At 37.8% G+C, this 8,014-nt stretch overlaps 1 protein-coding gene across 3 annotated transcripts in view; it reads right to left on the bottom strand.

Moving 5' to 3' along the window:
* LOC109461908 (dual specificity protein phosphatase 3-like) overlaps nucleotides 1-8,014 on the bottom strand; it is a 29,476-nt gene that overhangs the window by 20,705 nt on the left and 757 nt on the right. The window lies entirely within an intron of this gene.

Genomic DNA, 8,014 nt, shown 5'->3' with positions numbered 1-8,014 from the left:
ACACACACACACACACACACACTATATATATATATATATATATATATATATATATGTGTGTGTGTGTGTGTGTGTGTGTGTGTGTAAATGGTTTATTTGCAAATTGACATAAAACTAAAACAAAATTGCAGCCTGATAATATAATGCATTGTACAAAGGCTGAATTACGTAGTTTTAGGCAACACACAAAATTATCTGAATTATAACGACATGGTGTCGAAAATTCATTACTCTTTAAATAGTAAGTTAATAAAAGTGTGTAGGGACCGTTTGTTTTATCAATAATATTGCAATAAAGGTTAATTGGTCCTGGCAAACAATTACGGCGAAGGTAACAACTTTTGGTAGAGCTGGAAAAAACTACCAGCTAGGAGGATGTCATTTTAAAACCCATGTTTGTTTGTTTCGCATAACCGGAAACCACCTTTACGCGTAACACCCATTCTGCACATGTATACGTACATGTATAAGCTGCGTAAGACCGAACTGTAAGATATGAACCACTCACACCGGGAAGGTCCCTCATTCTTTTCGATAAGTGTGGTGGGTTCTTTAATGTCCGTGGGGTATAGCTTTCCCAAACGCGGGACCTGCATTTAACGTCCTATCCGAGGGACGTCCCTAGCCGAAGCTTGGTACTCATCTCCACCTGAGTGAAGTGGGGGAAATCTTCTAAAGTGCATTTCCCAAGGGCACAAGATTGGTGACATTGGCAGTTTTCGAATTCGAACACGCGACCTCTTGGGTGTGAGCCGAACGCTGAATGGGGGCCTGCAAAGAGGGGGGGGGCTGCTGAATGTGTTTTAAAAAATGTGAAGTTTACGAAGGTGTCACGACCTTTCACAAGAATTAGCAAATCTCTTACAGACGATGAATGCCAGGTGAAACCCTCCGAGCGGTATCCCTGTGGCTCAAACAGCATCACTACTGTATATCACTGTCGTCAACGAGGATGCTGCTTCGATAGTCTAAGGTCTGACCATACGAAAAGATGCTTCTGGAGCAAGACAAAAAAAGGTGGACTAGTACATATTCTCTGACTCTTTTGTATGTTTTATTTACTTATGATCGTGATTCTTTGATATACAGATATACAGTATATACATAGTTGTATTTTCTTTTCTTTCTGGAAACGGAGGAAAATTGATGCAGGTGAGGATGCAATCCATGTCATTGTGGCTTTATGTATTTAGGCAATGGGATATAAATGACCGTTTTTAGAATATTAATAATTTTCTGTTTACTACAGATTGCCCAATAGGAGACTACGTTCGTTTTAAAGGTGTTTGCTACAAGAGCTTTACGGACACGAAGACGCGCGATGGGGCTAAACAGGAGTGTTCAGCAGACGGAGGGATATTAGCCATGCCGAAGGACAGTGTGCTCAATGACTTCTTATACTATCTAACACCAAGAGATTCTGGTCGCTGGATCGGGTTGACTGACGCCAACAGCGATGGTGAGTGGGTATTTGAGGACGGCCAAGCCCTGATGTCATCCAACTACTAGTATTCCAACTGGTACCCTGGAGAGCCTAAACCATATAACGGTCGCAGTGGTTGCGCTGTATATGGGTCTGAGGCTGCACATTGGACTGAAAAAAACTGCAACTTGACTAGTAAGGGGTTCGTCTGTCAGCTTAAAGCAGGTATGCATTTCTATAAACGTATCTATGAAAAAACTGATTGTAGGATGAGATAAGCTAAAACTAAGATAATAGTGCAAAGAATTTTTACAAATGTACGAAATCGAGAAATTTAAGCAAATAAATAACACACAGAATATGCGATACCGAATAATGACTTCATTTTTCGAGACTTTTGGAAAACTTCATTTAAACGCAATTTCCCGCCCATGTTTTGTTACAGGAAACGATATAAACTACTATTAGAATTGCACATAACGGTACTAGCCATTTTAACATTCGTTGTCTAAATTATCCTTTTTATTTACGCCATACCTTTGGTCATTTCGTAGATCAGATTCCTTGTCGTGTTGTCTGTTACGTTTGGGGAAGGGACGAGATTGATGAGACTGTGGATGCCATCCCTGTCTTCAAGTCAGCGTAGCCTAGCTAATTATTATTTCTCGCACAGGAAGCGAAATCCGTCAGTACACCAGCCTGGGTTGTTGGAGGGAGTCTTTTTTTGTTCGCACCATTCCATCACTGGAGCGGACAGACCCACGCCTTACCGGCCACCACCGTGACCGCCATAACCCTATCAAAAAGTGCTACCAGGTAACACTTTCTCGTGGGTATTCTGTTTTTGGTGTGATGGATGGTGGAGAATGTAGGTCATCTGCTGATGCCCACATCACCTACAACAAGCACGGGCCTTCCACAGAATGCGAACCAGAAGGTGAAGGCGCGGAGGGGAAGTGGGCAATTTCAGTCTATCAGATCACAAGTTAGGCTCGAGTCAATAGTATGTTTTGTCAAGTAAAAAAAAAACGAAGTTTGGCAATGTTTCTATAACTATAAAATCAGCAGGCAAAAAAAAAACACATTTGTGGACAAATAAATTTAACTCAAAATGTTGTAATTCCTTACCAAATCGCCTTATCCTCTTAAGCTACCATAATAAATCGGCATGTGTCTTAATGAAGGCGTCATCAAACGTGTTAGAAGTTGTTAACAGTAACTATCGTCCACTGTCCTGTTTTAGAGCAACCGGTCTGTACTTATATAGAATTGTTAAACAATTTTTTAAAAAGGTTACATGATCACCTTTCTATAGAAAAACACGAACAAAACCATTAAGTTTTTAATATTGACGTCATTGACGTGATTTTTAAGCCTAAAACCGTGAAAATTTCTTTTCCGTTACACTGAGATAAATACAACCAAACGCCAAGAAACAGTTACTCAAGCAACTGGGTATGATTTTGGAAACGGTCAGACGTTTCAGGTAGCATCCCATACCTTTCGTCAGTGACACTAAGAGACTAGAAGGGAAATGCAGGTTTATAAGCAACAATTTTTTGGAAGTCCAAAAGGAAACAAAAGTTAGACAAGCCAATACAAAGATAATGCAAATTATTCAAAAAGCTCCTGTTGTTGAAGAACAGGAGCTTAAGTGTTGTCTGCCCTCGAGGTTGGCAGCGACAAATCCCAAGTACCTCTCGGAGAGATCTACCTGTAGCTCCTCCTCCCTGTTAGAGGGGCGATGTATGAAATAAATATGCAACCCCACCCACAACAGGGACGGGGGGGGGGGTCTTGGGATGACCATCTTTAAATCCATTTAATGTAAGTTATTTATGTAAATTCACTAATCGAAAAAAATTCTCTTCGAACGACGAGTATTTTCGGGTTTCGTTTATTTTTAAATTTCTGATTTTAAGTTGTTTTTGTCAAAATACTAGTGAAAAAACGGAATTTTTAAAACATTTTTTTTGCACAAAATTACCCTTAAGAGGCCATTTTTAAAACAAATCCCTAAAACACGATTTTCGGGACAATCATTACATTTATTTTAACTGCGAATAAGGTAGGTTGGACTTTCCATGCTTATAGGTTTAAACAAGTTCTGCAGACATGTCATGTCGCACAAAAGTATGCATTGTGTTATTCTTAGTGGCGTAAAGAACCATTACAGTATTCAAGGTCACCCAAGTATACGACAAAAGCTTTGCTACATATTACATGTCTACAACAAAATTGTAGCTTACATGTACTGCCCGGGAAACGGTTTGTATATGTAGAAAAGTGTTTTTTTTTTATCTGTTGCGAAGCACGGAGGGGAAGGACTTGTTTTTGCTGGTTTGTATATAATAATGTTATTTTCACTGTAGCAGCAAAACGTTGTAAAATCAATACATGTTTTAAGAGTAGTGTTGATGATCCATTGTACATTATTACTTAAATCATTTAAGAACAAAATTTGCGAGCTGTTTCCACTACGGGTTCTCGTACGTAATATTAGACTTTGAATTTACAATGATTTACGAGCCAACTTTATGATAAACGTATCCTTATTTCATCTTCAAAGTCACTAAATTCTATAATTACATAGCCAAATGGCGTTGACCAATCATAGGTCTCAATTTCCTATGCGTTGCCAGGCCGTAACCTCAAAAGTGGTCCGCTTTTTGGACCGCACCATTGGGGCACATGACGCTAATAGTAATGTTAAGTAGTCGTCTATTTTATCTATTTTAACATTTTTTTTTATTTAAGTACAACATGAATAAAAACATATATTTCCAACCTGATGAAAATATTCACAGATGATTATGACTACAGTTGTGTGCAAGAAGATTGGAATGATCTAGGGCTCCACGATCTTATATCTTCGCCAAATGACCACTTTCACGGATAACGGATTATATATTTTCCCCTAATTATGCCAGTAGAATCCCCACTTGAATCATATCAGTTAGTCGTATAATCCAATCAAAAATGCCATTCTAGCATTCTCTCATAAATTGTTCAAATGGGATCCTTATTTCAATAAGTTGCCACTGTAACAATCACGATTGTAACAATGTAACAGTTTAAAACATTGTAACAATCACGACTGTAACAATGTAACAGTCTAATACCACTGATACAATCAAGATTGTAATATGTAACAGTTTGAAGCACTGTAACAATCAAGACTGTAACAATGTAATGGTTTAATAGCACTGTAACAATCAAGACTGTAATAATGTATCAGTTTAAACCACTGTAACAATCAAGACTGTAACAATGTAACAGTTTGATACCACTGTAACAATCACGTCTGTAACATTGTAACGGTTTAATACCACTGTAACAATCACGTCTGTAACATTGTAACGGTTTAATACCACTGTAACAATCACGACTGTAACAATGTAACAGTTTTTTAATACTGTAACAATCAATACTGTAACGATATAACAGTTTAACACCACTGTAACAAACAAGACTGTAGCATTGTAACAGTTTAAACCACTGTAAAAATCACAACTGTAACAATGTAACAGTTTAAGCCACTGTAACAATCACGACTGTAACAATGGTCAATGTAACCGTTTAATATTGCTGTAACAATCACGACTGTAAGAATGTAACAGTTTAATACCACTGCAACAATCACGACTATACCAATGTAACAGTTTAATACCACTTTAACAATTACGACTGTAATAATGTAACGGTTCAATACCACTGTAACAATCACGTCTGTAACAATGTTACGGTTTAATACCACTGTAACAATCACGTCTTTAACAATGTAACAGTTTATTACTACTGTAACTATCAATACTGTAACAAATGTAACAGTTTAATACCACTGTGACAATCACGACTGTAACGATATAACAGTTTAATACCACTGTAACAATCAAGACTGTAACAAGGAAACAGTTTGTTAAAGAGTTTGACTTGTTCTAACACAAGAAGGAGAACTCACCATAAATTTTCGGCTGATCCCGTCAACCTTCGTCAGATTTGTGATGAAGTCGCTGACTTTCCGGAAGTCGGAAACGTGATGACGTCAGGAGTGCATCAAAAGTGGCGGGAAGACGGTATCTCCCACCATCACGGTTCAGAGAGGGTTGGTGGGCCCTGATGTAAATTGCCTCCTTCACGCCTCTCACAAAGTAATCCTGCTCCGTATCTAGAATGCGCACCTTGTCCAATGTTACTTTATGTCCGGGGGACTCGATGTGTATGTGTTGCGACACTTCCGATGTGTTTGAACTAAGGCGCCTGTGTTCCAAAAATCTATTCTTGAGAGACCGTTCTGTTTCCCCTATGTATGTCTCTGGGCAAGGTCCTCTGATATTTTGACCTGCGCACCGAATGTGGTAAATCACGCCACACTTTTGTTCTTTGGGGGTTCTGTCTTTGGGGGCCACTAATAGCTGTCTAGTTTGTTGCCACTGCTATATATCTGCTGTCAGTCATTGATAATGCATTAGATTTTGTGCTTTTTGTAGTTTTTTTTACAATAAAAAAGAACTATTATGGTTCAATGGCGACCTTTGAATTTTTAACTGTGCACGGCGGTCTGTTACTACGCTATACGTTTCCATTGCTATATATGTGCGTTGTTTTGGACTACCCGTAAAACATTTAGAAATATATAAATAGTATTGAAGGATAAATTCCGTCAAAGTAAAATTAAATAATCGTCTTGACATAGTTCTAATGTTAGTTTTACGCTAAATTACTTTTTTTAATCTCTCTCCAAAAGACGATTTTTGTCTGGATTCGGAGCGCCAGCCCGAGTTATGTTTTTAGGCAAACACCGTTTAAGATTGGCTACGTATATTACTCTAAGTCACCAATTTTAACAGTTTTGACGTCTAGGAATATAATGAAAAATCAAGTCTTAGGAATTTTTGATTTGAAGTATAGTTTTTGCCAACAAATTTGTGAAAAAAAAACATTTTCGCACTCAATCGCTCATAATTCCAAATCAAGGTCATTTTTTTTTAAATCCCTAAGACACGATTCCGGGCAAACCCATTACGTTCATTTTAAGCCGTCATGAGATATATCACTTCTTGAATTGAATAAATTCCACGCTAACGTTATTAATGGATTTACGTACATTTAGGCAGAGATAACACTCATTGTATACAAATAGGCAAAGGTATGAAATCGTGGAACTCTATTGAAATCTATAACGCCGTAAGATATTTTCTCCAACATTCGCATTACATAAATGTACACAATATATCTCGCAGCTTGTGGGCAAAAGATCAAGGGATTGAGTGAATGAGTGAGTGAGTGAGTGAGTGAGTGAGTAAGTGAGTGAGTGTGTCAGTGAGTGAGTGAGTGAATGAGTGAGTCAGAGAATGAGTAAGTAAGTGAGTGAGTGAGTGTGTGTGTGAGTCTGGGTAGGACGACAGAGGTCCCTGTCGTGTCATTGTTACGTACGTGTGCAACATTCATGTAGTGAAATTGACATGGTCGCGACGTCAGTGTCAATAGCCGTTAAGATCTGGAACCAATTGTTTCTTACCATGTGTATGTACAATCAATTGGGCATTGTTCACTGTAGCACATTATAAAAACAATGTATCCACGACTCCAGTCTAAATTCTAAAAAAATTCATCTTTCTCACAAGATCTACAAAGAGTGGACTTCTTCTGATAAAGTAATCCAAGTGACCTTCTGGTAGCCAGACAATCATTGCGGGCGTAAAAAACGACAAGTAGCGGTAAACGTTTTTAAATACTACATTTTGGATTAACAAGCTGGTGGCAAGAAGATGGTGGTGTGTGGTTGAAAATAAACCATTACAATTTCCAAACAAACGTGTAAAAATGTCAATATAATGTTGAATACCCGTTTTATCACTAATTTGTTCGCAAATCTTCTAGAAATAACCGACAACGTGTTCAAATCTGTTTCGGTACTTGCATCTTTTGTTCTTTGATGTAAAACTTTGAAAAGTAACAATTATTAAAAAAGAATGCTAAGCATTTTCTTCTTTTCCATATCATTTCCTTTTATTTAATTTTAAGGTGTTGGGCTTTAAAGTGATTTTTTTCAATGAGTGCAAGTAAAACTTACGATTTGCGTATAATTTGGGGGAAAATTCAGCATGCATTTGTACAGTGCCATTTTCAATAATCGGCATCCAAACTAGTTGAGGACTCAGATTATTGTTTTGATGCCACTTCTTTTACTGAGCGGCTTCAATCATTTCTAGTCTCAGATTATCGGGTCTGAGTTCATACATCTTTTGTCAAGGACTCTTCTTCTTCTACTTCTACTTCTGATGCCGGCCCCCAAGGACTCTACGTGAGTCGACAAACAACTTCCAAGGAGTGGGACGTGTTTTTTTTTCGCTGTCTGGAAACCTAAAGTGTCGTTATGTCGGAAGAGGAGCAACAGTCTCAAGCTGGTGACGCAAGTAAGGATGTAAAATCTGTTTAATATATAAAATTGGACAACAATTTTGGTGCAGCAGTTTAAGAGAAAAAATAAAGAATTTGAATCATTTTATTTGCTTTTAGTGCCCCGTATCGAATTGCTGCCTAGCATTTACGTATGTTTGTTCCTTGTATTTCTTGATTTTTTTTAAA

This window comes from Branchiostoma belcheri, unplaced genomic scaffold (genome assembly GCF_001625305.1).
Source record: "Branchiostoma belcheri isolate BF01 breed outbred unplaced genomic scaffold, Haploidv18h27 scaffold97, whole genome shotgun sequence".
NCBI classification, from domain to species: Eukaryota; Metazoa; Chordata; class Leptocardii; order Amphioxiformes; family Branchiostomatidae; genus Branchiostoma; species Branchiostoma belcheri.
The sequence above is the reverse complement of the archived record's forward strand: the minus strand, read 5'-3'. Positions and strand labels throughout refer to the sequence as shown.